The sequence below is a fragment of the Saimiri boliviensis genome, chromosome X (genome assembly GCF_048565385.1).
Source record: "Saimiri boliviensis isolate mSaiBol1 chromosome X, mSaiBol1.pri, whole genome shotgun sequence".
NCBI classification, from domain to species: Eukaryota; Metazoa; Chordata; class Mammalia; order Primates; family Cebidae; genus Saimiri; species Saimiri boliviensis.
The window spans coordinates 88,250,136-88,262,123 of NC_133470.1; positions in this window are offsets into that span (position 1 = coordinate 88,250,136).

Sequence of the window (11,988 nt, forward strand, 5' to 3'; positions counted from 1 at the left end):
GAGAACTAGAGCTAGAGCTGGCTACTGACCACTGTTGCACCATATAGTACCAAAGATATCAGAACAAGAAGGGGTTCTTAGATGAGAGATCATCAGACTACCTATTGCCAACTTAGTACTTTTCAGATATGGAAACTGAGGCTCATGATGTGCACTATGTTGTTCAAAAATACATGGATGATAATGAGACAGTGCTACTATAACATTTGTATCAAGCAGAGTCTTGGAAGGAAACAGAGCACATTCAAAAGGTGTAAATGAAGGTAGGGGCAGGGTTAAGGGAACCTATAAGGTATGGTGCAGTGGTCCTGGATCAGTAGTAGGAAGAAACCATTACCATCTCTAGACTTGAAGTGGGAAGGAGATTAATGGTTACCAGAACCTGATAAAAGCTGAGGCTGTCAGAGAGGGACGACCCAACAGAAGGTACGGCATCAAATAGTGGAACACAGCCACTGCCAGATGTGACCTAGCAGAGAAGAAGCTGGAGAAGTAAATACCAAGATCTGGCTTTCCCCTCTACCCTCTGGTCCTTTCTCCCTCCCGCACTGATACCTCCCATTGTCAAACCTAACTGGAAACCAAAGGACAAGGGAGCCTGGTTGATACATCCTATAGAAGTCAGTCTCCAAGGACCCAGAGCAGGGTAAGGAAGGTTAGAGAGTGTGGATGGAGTGGGAAACTCAAGAATATCCATTATAGTGACTTTCTTTTCACTGATTCATTCATTTATTTATTTACCATGCTTAGTGTCAGGAAGTGCTCAACACATTTTAATTTCCATCAACATTCAAGTTTTACCTTTAAAATTTGGTGGTGAAACCATGTCATCTATATATAATGCTGTTTTTATTTTTATTTCAAAGACCAGGGGTAGATTTTAAGACCATGCTCAGTTTAGCATGAGGTAAAGAAAACTACATTTAAAAAATCCTGGCCAGGTTTGGTGGCTCACACCTGTAATCCCAGCACTTTGGGAGGCTGAGGCAGGCAGATCACGAAGTCAGGAGATTAAGACTATCCTGGACCAAGAAAAAAAAAAAAAAAACAAAACCTCTCTCTACTAAAAACACAAATATTAGCTGGGCGCGGTGGCGCACATCACTGGTTCCAGCTACTCAAGAGGCTGAGGCAGGAGAATAGCTTGAACCAGGGAGGCAGAGGTTGCGGTGAGCTGAGATCATGCCACTGCACTCTAACCTGGTGACAGAGCAAGACTCCATCTCAAAAAAACAAAAATCCATCCACAGCTTGACTTCTGGTTAAACAAGGCAGATTGATGATACATGATTCTCTCTTTCCTTCCCGAAGTCCCATTAATGGAATTAAAACAATACAAATAAAAACAACGTGTGTGTGTGTGTGTGTGTGTGTGTGTGTGTCTGTGAAAGAGAGAGAGAGAAAGAAGAGACAGAGAGAAAGAGGTGTAAGTCCACACAGACTAAGAGAATAGGGAAGGAGACACTAGTGGACAAGAATTGTCCATAAATGTTTTAAAGACAGGAAATGGTGGGAAGAATACATATTTGTTTAGGAAAGTAGAGGAAAAGCAAGTTAGACCATAAGGGCTTGCAGAAACACATGCTAAGGAAAAGTGAAACAATTAGCCCTCAAAGAATCCTGGGAAGGCTTAAGAGTTTAGAAATACCAAGTACCATAGAAATTGGGATAAGACACAGGAAAACAAGAATTAAAAATCTGTATATGGAGCAGCAGGCTCTCATATATAGTTTCTGGCATGCAGCTACCCAGGAAACTATTTTATTCTCTCCCTTTGCCCCCAGGAAACAAGAGAGTTCCACTCTTCAATGTGAATAGAATGCCAAGGATCACAAAACATTTGAGGAACTCCTTCAATATGTGAGGAGTCAAACAGGGAAAACAGATGATACATGAACAGAAAAAACTTAAAACTATAATTAATATCCTCAGAGATAAGAGAAAAATTTCTATCCATAAGCATAAACAGGATACTACAAAAAGGAAGAAAAAGAAAAGAAAGGAATTTAAGGACACTGAAATATGATAATCAAACAGCAAAAAAGAAAAACATTAACATAAGAAAATCTCCCAAAAAAAAGAACATAAAGACCAAGAGAGGAAAAGATAAGAAAAGTAGAGGAACAATACGGGAGGTCTAATATACAACTAATTGAAATTTTAGGGGGAAAAAAAGAGAAAATTATCAATTATCCAAGTCATAATGTAAGAAAAATAAGGACAAAAATGTCCACATTTAAAGCTCCTAAGGAAGGATCAGTAAAATAAGTCCATAAAGATCTATACCAAGTCACACTGTCCAAATATGTCTGAATTGTAAGGGTTAAAAAAAAAAATCCTAAAAGTCTTCAGAGCAAAGGAAAAAAAAACCTCTCATACAGAGGACTCTTATACCAGGACAGGACTGGCATCAGGCTTTTAAATAACAACACTGAAAGCTAAGAGACAATGGAGTAATGCTTTCAAAATTCTGTGAAAAACCAATTTATAATTTTATATGCAACATAGCTATTTATTTCCTATGGCAAAAATATAATTTTACCTGTGGAAGGATTATTTTTATTTTCCATGCTTATTGACATCAAGCTTCGCCATAAGACTTGATTTTCCAATGACATGTGAACAGAAGTGATGTCTACCCCTTCTGAGCAGAAGGTTTGAGAGCCAACACTGATTCAATCAGTGCTATTTTTCTCCTGCCAAGAGAACTGCTTCTCCTAGAGAGGGGCTGCTCCCTCAACCTGGGTGCCAGAGTGAAAAAGACCTGGCTAGAACTACTGCTAACCCATGAAAAACATGGGATATGAGTAAGAAAGAAATTTTGTACAAGCCAATGGGATTTTTTGAATAATTTACAACCACGGCATAACCTACTAAAAAGCTGACTAATATAATTCCCCATACACCTTTACTTAGAAAGCTATTAAAGCACGTGCTCCAGGAAAACAAATAAGCAAATTTTTAAAAAGGAGACAGAGGACCCAAAAAACTAGGGTTCTATTACAGAAAACTGGCAAAGGGAGGATGATTCTTGTAGAGCAGGCCTGGAGAGCCAAGACTGAAGCAGGAGGCTAGAAGACTCCAGGAAAAAATAAAACTGGTTGGTTACCTGATATATTTCAATATTCAAAAAACAACACTGAGGACTACTTGAAAAGTCTGATGAATGTGGTGGAGAAAATAAGAAATGAATAAAAAAACTAAACAAATAAGAAATTAGACAATTATTGATTGGTGAAAATAAAATATTATTCAAAAAAGGAAATGAAAGCATAATGCATTGCTTGGCTTGGAACTGGACATAATTGCAAAGCTATAATAACAAACATCGAATACTGATTTTGAAAAAAATATGTGATTTACTTATATTGGAGTAATGGGGGAGGGAAAATGGAGGAGCTGTGTGGTCATCATGAGGGCTATTCACAAATATTCCAGAGCATCTCTTCCCAGGCACATGGTAGGGTTGTACTTCCAGTCCTCTTTTCAGATTAAGTATAGTCATGTGGCTTGCTCTGACCAATAAAATATGAGTAAAACTAATTTGTATCATACCTGGGCAGAAGCTTTGAGAGGCAGCACACAATTACCTCTTTATTTGTCCATTTCAGAGATCATGGGATCAGGTTCAATTAACCCATGTTTGTCCTTCAGTGACCAACATGAGCCAGAGGCTCCCTGCCCACTTCTGTTGAATGTGTAGCATGAGCAAGAAATATACTTCTGTTCTGTAAAGCCCCTGGTAACTAGGAAATGTCTTGTTTTTTGTTTTTTTTTTAATTGCATTTTAGGTTTGGGGGTACATGTGAAGAACATGCAAGATTGTTGCATAGGTACACACTTGGCAGTGTGGTTTGCTGCCTTCCTTCCCCTCACCTGTATCTGTCATTTCTCCCCATGCTATCTCTTCCCACCTCCCCACCCCCCGTCCCTCCCCCATTTCCCCCCAACGGACTCCAGTGTGTAGTGCTCCCCTCCCTGTGTCCATGTGTTCTCATTGATCAACACCCGCCTATGAGTGAGAACATGCAGTGTTTGATTTTCTGCTCTTGTGTCAGTTTGCTGAGAATGATGGTTTCCAGGTTCATTCATGTCCCTACAAAGGACATGAACTCATCATTTTTGATGGCTGCGTAATATTTCATGGTGTATATGTACCACATTTTCCCTATCCAGTCTATCATCGTTGGGCATTTGGGTTGGTTCCAGGTCTTTGCTATTGTGAACAGTGCTGCAATGAACATTCGTGTGCATGTGTCCTTATAGTAGAATGATTTATAATCCTTTGGATATATACCCAGTAATGGGATTGCTGGGTCAAATGGGATTTCTATTTTTAGGTCATTGAGGAATCGCCACACTGTCTTCCCCAATGGTTGAATTAATTTACATTCCTACCAACAGTGTAAAAGTGTTCCTATTTCTCCACATCTTCTCCAGCATCTGTTGTTTCCAGATTTTTTAATGATCGCCATTCTAACTGGTGTGAGATGGTATCTCAATGTGGTTTTGATTTGCATGTAGGCAAGGACTTCATGACCAAAACGCCAAAAGCAATGGCAACAAAAGCCAAAATAGACAAATGGGACCTAATCAAACTCCACAGCTTCTGCACGGCAAAAGAAACAGTCAGTAGAGTGAATCGGCAACCAACAGAATGGGAAAAAATTTTTGCAGTCTACCCATCTGACAAGGGGCTGATATCCAGAATTTACAAAGAACTAAAACAGATCTACAAGAAAAAAACAAACAAGCCCATTCAAAAATGGGCGAAGGATATGAACAGATAGTTTACAAAAGAAGACATACAGGAGGCCAACAAACATATGAAAAAATGCTCATCATCATTGGTCATTAGAGGAATGTCTTGTTATACAGCACAGACCAGCCAAATCTAACTGATAGGGACTATGAGACAGCCAGCCCCTCACCTATCATCACAAGAAGCAAACAAATATCTAAAATAATGAATCAAGTAATAGCAGCTTAAGCACATTATATAAAATATGAAGGTAAATGCCAAAAGCAAGAGGAACAGGATTGGAAAGGAGCAGTACTGGCCTGATTGGTTTTGCTGATGTTATTATAAGCCTTTAAAAAAAAATCATATTATTGCATTGACAAAAATAATTTTAAATCCTTTTATATATGTGCATTTTACTGGAGATCTAGTATAAGGTATAAGATATTGGTAGCAGCAAGGTCTTAGTATGAATTTCCTCACCAATGCTCAGGATTCCTAATGGAGAAAACAGGGTCTAACCTTTGCTGTTTTTAATAGAGGAACTCAATTATCTCTTGACTTTTAAGACAGGTTCCCCCCTTTCACAAACACTCTCGTGGAAGCCATCTTTCTCCTGGATTTCCCCTCTGGAGTCCCCTTCTACACTCTCTCGTGGAAGCCTGTCTTCTCCTCCTAAACTCCATCTCTATTCCCTTCCACTCAGTGTGGAAGCCGCTTTCCTTTCCTGCATCCCATCTTTCTGGATTCTCTCACTCTGTGTGAGAGTTAGCTGCTTCTTTCTCTCTCCTTCTCTTGTTTCTCTCTAAATAAATCACTTTCTACAAAAAAAAAAAAAAAAAAAAAAAGTTCCTTTACATTGAACACTAACTCTAGACATTTTAGACATTTTCTGGAACTTTATCCTCCAGAATCATCATTCCCAAAATATCAATGTTAAAAACAGTAGAAATGGATAAATCAAGACAGTTTTTAATCTAAGTAATTAGGGATACTTAGAACCAGTTTATGAGAAGGACTTGGAGATTGTGTTATTTTTAAAAATACATTGAATCCAAGAAAACACACATTTCTCAAAGGCCTAAGCAACAAAAAGACAACTCTGTCACAATAGGACACCTGCCCAAGTAGACCCTGACACTTCTGTCAAGAGATTTTTCTTTCTTAGACAGTTTCCCTACTGAATGTTTGGAAGGATTTATACTGTACTTTTTTAAAGGAGCAATACATTTCACACCCCAATAGCAAAAGAGGAAGAGGAATCTACGAAAGACCCATGCATTCACAGCAAATCAACATAGATATGAAGCAACATGAATGGCAGCCAATGGTGAAGGTGAAACATCAGGAAAGAGGAACTCTGGCAAAAAGTGTGTTTCCATGTAGACTACCACATCAATCCAACCATGCTCCCTTTTACAATCATGGTGTGCATTTGGAAGATGGTTGGTTGGGGACAAGGGTAGTGCTCGTGGCTATGGGCGAGAGGGTAATGATACATGTGCCTGGATGATGGTACATTGTAACCAACAGCTCCTGACTATCACGACCAGTGTGTTCCTAAATGGCCTGACCTCTGGCTGCTGTTACAAGCCTAGTAAGCATTTGATTATGGCTGCTGCCTTTGAATTAAAATAACACAAATAAGCTAAATCCATCCTTTATATCTGAATCAGATGTCAGGTGTTCATGCTTACTTTTAAATATGAATGGCTGTGTGTTCTGGGACATCACAATATTTCAAGGCAATAATGAAATCAAACTATAAATTTCTGGCTGGGGAGCAGCAAAACTATCCAGCTCTTCTATCCCTCCTTCCATGCCTTCCTCAAAAATCAAGTTTTCTCTCTCTTCCCTAAGCTAAAGATACATCACATACATCTCAGACTGGTACAAAGCTCTGGCCACCAGCCATGCTGGGTGCTCTAACCTCTGACACACACCGTTCCTAAGGCTGAGGATCATTATTTCAGCTTCAATAACTTTTTCTTATACCTCCTGCCTGCTACGCTACAAAAACGTTCTAAGAATGTAGACAGAATCATTACCTTGGACCCAACATCTTGAGTTCAAGGGATACCAACATAATCATCTAAAAGCTAAAAACCTCAACTCTTCAAAATCTGACCTGACTAGAGACATCTTGTCTCTAGTCATTTTCTGCCAACATCCATATTACTGCATAAGTGATTCCCTGAACAAACCATGTATTCATCTGCCCTTGATCTGTGTTTATGCCAGTGCCCTAACCTGAAATTTTCTATCCAGATTGTTAGGGTATTAGAGTCAGTAGTATATGTGTCTCTCCCTCCTACTAGACTGTGAGACAACCTGAGAACAGGGGCTGTGCCTTTCTCATCTGTGCATCCCCAGCATCCCGCTCAGCACCTCGCCCACAGGAAATATATGTGCTAAGTAAAGTTTAAAAGGTACCACAAACCATTTGCTGATGTCTTATAGTAGCAAATGAGCCAACTAAAACATACCACTCCCTGCAATGCTTCACATAGCCAAAAGGCCTACATACCCCAAATATGAGCTTGATAGCAACAACAAAAAAGGCAAAAAACTAAACTGAGATGATCTTAGATTCCATCTTCAAAAATAAAAACAAGATCCAAAGAAACTTCATCTCTGCAAATACTACTTTAGTGTGACTAGAAGAAAAGGCCATGGAAGCTTCTAACACTGAAACAAAAGTACAACGTATGGTTCTGGCCCCTTCATGTGTTCCAAGCCTGGAACGAATGACTTTGCTCTAGATAGGATTCTGTTTCTCAACTGGGTGTTGAGAAATTAGAAATGTGGCAGAATAATAAAGCCAACTGTTCTTAACTAATGGGTCTGTGATGCTTATGTTGAAATAAACACAGAATAAGAAGAAATGAAATATACCTTAATCCATCAACACAAAAGAGGAAAGGGGTAAGAGGGAAAGCTGCACTGAAGCTTTCCAGGAACCAACTAAAAGACCAAATACCAACATTCACTTCACCTACAGGGCATTAATGCTATAATACCCATGTACCTCATGAATTGGTTTAAAGGCTTAAGCCTAATAGATGTCATCAAGAATTTTAAAATTAGGTATAATGTTAATAATCTATAAATGATAGAGAATGGGTTATCGTACATACCAAATACCACTCTACTTTAAAAGTCACTCAGAAGTCTGATGACATGTACCTTTAGGCACTAGTTTTATTCAAAAGCCTGAAAATCTGAAGGGAAGAAATGGCACCTCCAAACCCATATAGAAAGCAGAGGGAGGTAAGGGTAGAAAAAGAAGTGTGAGAGGGAGGGACAGGGTTTGACAGCAGTCAATAATGAGGTATGTAATTGGACTTGTCTGGCCAACCCAAAGACCTTGAAGTAAACATAGCCACCAGCTGACAGAAGCAGTAGCAATTCAAGTCCATTTACCAGAAGGGCAAGGACAAATCCTATGGATAAAGAAAGGCGCATCACTTTGGAACTCTGTAAAGTGACCTGGGCGTAGTGGATATTAAGAAAACAAAAAAGGAGAAAACTATTTTTAAGAAATACATGAAAGTATCTTTTTAGTTATCACAATACCCTGTGATGAAGGTGGAAGGTATGTGAAAAATAATCAATAACCTTCCCTAATAGCTTTTTGGGAAAATGGCAGTAATTCTTTTGTTGGATTCTCCTCAGCCATGTACTTATGACATATGGAATCTCCGAATTCTTCCCAATGACAATTTGCCCTGAAGAGTCTCTCATTCTGAACTACACAGGAGAGAGAAGAAAAAAAATCAAAAAATGAAAGCAGCCAATTTTTACTGAAAAATCTGGACAGTTAGCTGTTTGGTATCTGATGGCATTTTATTTCATAAGAGACTACTGAATCCCCTTGTGGCTTCTTTGGTTAATACTACCTGGAGAGGAGAGGCAGGAATTTCAAGTTCAATTCAAAGTGAACAGTGAGATGTCCATAGCTCCCTATGTATGTGTAACTGGGCTATGAGATAAAATAGGCTATTTTCCATTCTTTGCAATGGAATTTTTATAACAATAGTTGGGAGTTCCAAGACTTCAATGTAAGAAGAGCAGAAAAAGAAGAATGAGCACAGATCAAGAAGAGTTAGAACTTAGCCCCAGAGTTGTCCCTAAGAGGGCTGACTGGCTATCCAAGTTACAAAGATGAAAAACTCATGATAAATGCAAGCTAAACAATCTGGCTAGGAAAGACCTTGCACAGTGGCAATACTAATCTTGGAAATATGATGCTGCCACCTTGCATCTTGCATAAAGTGCAACACCATATTTCTAAGATGTTTTATTTGAATCGAATGTTAGTTGGCAGCTAGGTGGAGAAACAGAGTCCAACACCCTAGAGAAAAGCCTAGTGATGGCTAGGCTGGCTGCCAGAGCCCCAACCGAGGATAGCCACTAGTTCAGTCCTGGAACACATCCTAGTTTCACCCACACCATAATGTAAGAAGAAAAGCTGCAAATTAGTGAGCCTCCATGGGCCCCACCCAGTTTTTCTTCTCAGGGGCACTTAATACTTAAGGTATCAGACTAATCTAGAATTAATTAAAATTAATTTCCTACTATGTGTAGGGGGCCTTCTACTATCCTGTCAAGCTTAGTTACCTACCAATGCTTCAGGTACTGGGAGACACTGAGTTTGCCAGCTGCTGTCCTTCAGTGTCTACTGATTGCAGCTGGGAAAGTCAGAGTCTGACAATCAGGTGTCAGGACTGGAATGCAAAGTCTGTCTTACCATCGTACTCTGCCAAGAGTCATCAATCCACTGGTTCAGGAATCCAGTGCCATGTAAGGAAATATAATTCAGCCTTTGGTTTAGTGACCCAGGGTACTAGCTCATAGTGTATCAATATCTAAATGATACCAGTAGATAAAAATCTAGCATTAACATTTCAGTGCCAGTGGCTTCATAGAAAGCTTCAACATACGTACCAGATGGATTCACTCTCTTAGATTTAGTTCCCTTCTCTCAGAAACTCAAATAATTACTGCTCAGTGAAATACTGCAGAGTTCTAGCCAAAAAATAGTCACATCAATTTAAACCAGCAAATATGAATTTTGGGAAGAGAAAAGAAGCCTCTTTCCAGAGGCAATTATTTGTCTTGTCAGAAATATATGCCAATATAAAATCCCCCTCCCCAATCTGTGGAACTCAAAAAAATGAATCACAGCAGTGTATCTGCATGGAAGAGGCTGGAAGGTGTCAGGAAGAGGGGCAGAAATGGCTTTGCACAGAACCTTGTATGTTGCTGTGACCTGAAAGCTGCAGTGCTAAGGAGAGGACAACCTAAATCTAAAACTCAAGTGCAGGTGAAGACGTACTCGCAAAGGAAAGACAGCAAATGGCAGAATGATCATCATTGCTTCATGTATGGTCCCACTTGACAGGTTGAAAGCATTTTTCTGTCCATTATCTTACTAGAGCCACCTAACATCTCTGCAAGGTAGGTAGAACAAAGACTGTTAGACCCATTTTATAGATGAAGAAGCTGGGGTGCAGGAGTTGGGACAGCAATCTGTTGATCTTCAGACTCCGTCCCACAACCATGGCATCGACCAGGTGGTGGTGGACACAAAATGGCATATTTTGCCCCTCCGACAGCCATGCCATCCTGACCACACGAAGAACTGCTTTCAATTCTTCAAGAAAAGTGACCTGTTTCTTAGATATGAAGGAAGTTGTTCAAAGCTCTCCACAGCTACATCCACCTGTCTCCTATAGAGGCCAGCAAGTAGTCTAACCAAATTGTTACTAGGCACTACAGGAGCCACCTTCACTGTACACCTTCTACAGATTAGTCAATGAATGTGTCTCTAGCTACTGAAGACTTTGCTTATAAAAGTTCACACTGATTCCCTCTTAAAGCAGTAATGGTCCCACCACCATAATTTTCCCACACTCCAAACAGCCACCAAGATCCTGGCTACTAGCCAGTACCTCAAGGTGCTATGAACCAATCCCTCAACCTCCCTCCCCTTGAAAATTTAGGACACCTTTCAATAGTATCACTCTTAGGTTGGGACAACCAGATCCTGCCCTAGGCCTCATGGTTGGCAGGGCTTTGCTCTTCCCATGCTGTGGCCACACTCCTCACAGGGCAAGGGTTTACAAGGTCAAGCGGCGGGGGCGGGGGGTCTTGCCAACACAAAGTCTATGCTTCCCTCTTAAAGGCTATCCTCAGAATATCCAGTACCTTGTAATTCTCTGCCCATGTGCCTCAAGCCTGCCTTTGGAGCCTGTATGATCCACTTTCCTAGTTCGGTCTTCGTAAGAATGGACTAAACCCTAGGCTAGAAGGGTGACTGAGGGGTAGCCAGAGGGCAGCTGTTGCCCCTCCACTCATTGGTGATGGAGCTTGAACAGCTTGAACATGTGGGTTATGGCAGTGCTTCTCAAACTTTCATGTGCACTTGAATTACTTAGTATCTTATTAAAATCCAGATTCTGGTTCATCAGGCCTAGAGTGGGACCTGAGAATTTACAGTTCTAACAAGCTCTCAGGTAATGCTGATGCTGTGGACTGGGGTCTACACTTTTGAGAAGCAAGGCTCCTCCAATATAATGTGTGGAAGTCCTCGTAGGGTAAGGGACAGAGCCAAAAGGTTGAAGAGAATTGGGAGTTTGCAGTGAGCCTGTATTTTGCGCCCTTGTCCCAGGCCAAAGTTAGGAGTGGCCTTACCTTTCATCATGCCAAGGATAAGTATCAAAAGTATGCTGTCTCTGGGCAACAAAGAAAAACAGTCAACTGGGAGAAACCACTTGTCCCATTTGTCCCTGCATCAAAGCCTATATATCCCTCCCACCAATATCTCCCATGCCAGAAACTGGAACACTACCTCCTGAGATTCTTCACAATGACACGTCATCAATGTTCAATACAACTTCCCCCTTCCATGGACATTTACATGGTGTTTTAATACTTCACTACAATGTCTGGCCCTTAGAAATCACACATTCCACCTTGTTCGTCAGTAGTCAGCATCAGACCTCCTACCAAGCAATCGCTCATACTCCCTGGCCTGAGGAGGAGGGTGGGATCCTTTATGTGGACCTGACCCACTAACACATACATAGCCAAGAATCCATAAAACCTCAGCCTTAGGCACTGGTCCACTAACTAGTCACAGAAAATCTGTATTCAAATGACCAAACCCACATGAGCAAGCCTGGATTCTTTCCTGTCTTTTATTATTGTAAAGAGAAAGGTTAAAATAAAGATAAACACAAAAC